This window comes from Tenrec ecaudatus, chromosome 17, assembly GCF_050624435.1.
Source record: "Tenrec ecaudatus isolate mTenEca1 chromosome 17, mTenEca1.hap1, whole genome shotgun sequence".
In the NCBI taxonomy this organism is placed as follows: Eukaryota; Metazoa; Chordata; class Mammalia; order Afrosoricida; family Tenrecidae; genus Tenrec; species Tenrec ecaudatus.
In genome coordinates, this window is record NC_134546.1 from 69354995 (window position 1) to 69357295 (window position 2301).

General features: G+C 38.7%; 1 pseudogene; it reads left to right on the top strand.

Moving 5' to 3' along the window:
- The first annotated feature begins 669 nt into the window (after nucleotides 1–669).
- Nucleotides 670–1088, top strand: LOC142430488 (biogenesis of lysosome-related organelles complex 1 subunit 5 pseudogene; annotated as a pseudogene).
- Nucleotides 1089–2301: the final 1213 nt, after the last annotated feature.

Below are 2301 nucleotides of genomic sequence, written 5' to 3' on the forward strand. Positions count from 1 at the left end.
TTATTTCAGAAATAAAGCTAAGCATGGAATAGATGGAAGTAACAACAGAAACATAGACAATATAAATACAAATAGATGATAGATACAAGATATTCAGAATATATAGAGAAAATAGATGATAGCTAAACCGATAGTTCAGTAGATTGGTAGATAAGTTAATTGATTTATGGAAGATAGATAGCAGAAAAGGAAAATGGATGTATGGATGAGACACACACACACACACACACACACATACTCCTTCAGATTCCTGTGTCATTGTGTATTTAGGTTCAGAGGTTTGGGCTGAGTCCAGGTATATGGTATTCAGACAATACACTTGCCTCTCCTGGGATAAATTGTAGACTAAATGTACAAACTATAACATGAGGTGTGTCATCAGGAGTAAGGTGCTGTACATTGTGGGATTAAAAGACTTTTCCCCAGCTTGGTCTCCCCCAAAGATATGAGAAGCATTAGAGGGTATATCCCAGCATGTGCGGGGAGGTCAGATACTTAGAGAAATCATCCCTGAAGGCAGTCCATTGCCAGACTACTGTCTGGTCCCATCACATGTAGGGCCCCTCCCACCCACCTGCTGTTAAGGACAATGAGCTACTTCTCCCTAAAGGCTTGAGACCACTAGTCTGGTTCTTGTAGGTGGGTTTTACACCCTGCTGATAATGGTTTATGTCTACCCCATTCCATCCACTCTTGGCCTATGAGACCTATGTGCAGTTGGGCAATGAGTACAGTCAGGCAATGAGAGTTCTCGAAAATTTGAAGAACGTGATCCGTGAAACAAATGAACATACTCTTCCCAAATGTATAGAGACTATGCAGGACAACTTAAACCAGGTCCTCCAGAGATTGCAAGCAGTTAATCACTCAGTCTGTAGACTTCAACAGATGGTGCAGGAACAAAGAAAGATTCATAGTGAGTATATACCAGCCAGTGAAAAGCAGCGTATAACCCAGTGGGAGGAGTTCATGAGAGAAGAAAATAAGAAACAGGCGGTGAGGATGAAAAACATAGGACAGCCATGTAGAGGCTTAAAGAACAACATGCTGAGATGGAGAAGGACCTAGCCAAATTTTCCACCTTTTAAGAAATTGAAACTCGGTGATAAAAATCCCTGAGAAAATATTGACTGTCCTTCCCCTCACTGCAAAAATTATTCTCACCAAACCATTTAGCCTCGATTCAAGCTTAGCAGGATATTCAATGGCAGTCTTATATCAAAAGAAAGAAAGACCTTCAGGAGTTCTGATGAAATATTTTATAGAAGAAAGATATATCTTTTTAGTTTTAAGCACTTCCATGTGATTACCTAGATAGGCAGTAAGAGGAGGAAAAACAGGATAAATTAACTGTTAATCAGAATTGGATTTCATTGATTAGGTCAGAGAATCGTAAGTATAGATGTCTTAGTAAACTAAAACAGAATTGATAGAAGTTTATTATTGTGGCTTAAAAGAAGTCTGCCATAGCTCCCAGGGTATAAAGGGTTATTCTATGGGTAATATAAACAAAAACAACTGTCGTTGGAGCAGTTAGTATTTAAGGAAAATGGGAATGATAGCATTGTCTCAACTATGGCAATAGGTTTCCCTGTTGGTCTTCGAAGTGACTACAGGAAAGTGTTCCACATGTTGCAAGGGAGCTTCCTGCCATTGGTCTCACTGAATGACAAGAACACACATTTGCTAAGTTTTGCGGCCTTCTAGCACTTAATATTTTCACCTCTTAAATATTCTCAGAAGGAAAAGCTTATCAGAAATATATTTTGACTTTTAGCCTACCAAGCACCATAATTTTGCCCATAGTATTTACCTCGTGTTTGTGTCTGCTTCGTTGTGTGGTAGCTTTATGGTAAATCATGTCTGGGTTTCAACTGTTTAAGGACAACTCAGCAAGATCTGCCCTTCTGGAGCCACATGAGGATGTTGGCTGTGAATAACCCAGAGAGTTTGCCCACACGGCAAATGACCCGTGTTACATGTAAATCCTTTGTAGTGTTAACGTTTGTTCTCATAAGCAGATGCATAATGGCAAAATGTACCAATCCTTTCACCACTGTGATCTTCAAAAACCTATGAGCAGCAGTTTGATTAAAGAACTGTCTGATTCTGGGCTTGTTTGGTTTTTTTTTGCAATAATTAAATTTAAATGCAGTAACTTCAATCATTTGTGACAAGTGAATTCAATGTATGGATCACTATTTTCAATATTTTTATGGTTCTACAGGAAATAAAGGCAATAAAGTAAATACCCAACTTTCTCGTGTTATCTCAGAGTTGTCCTTGCAGAAAATTGGTAAT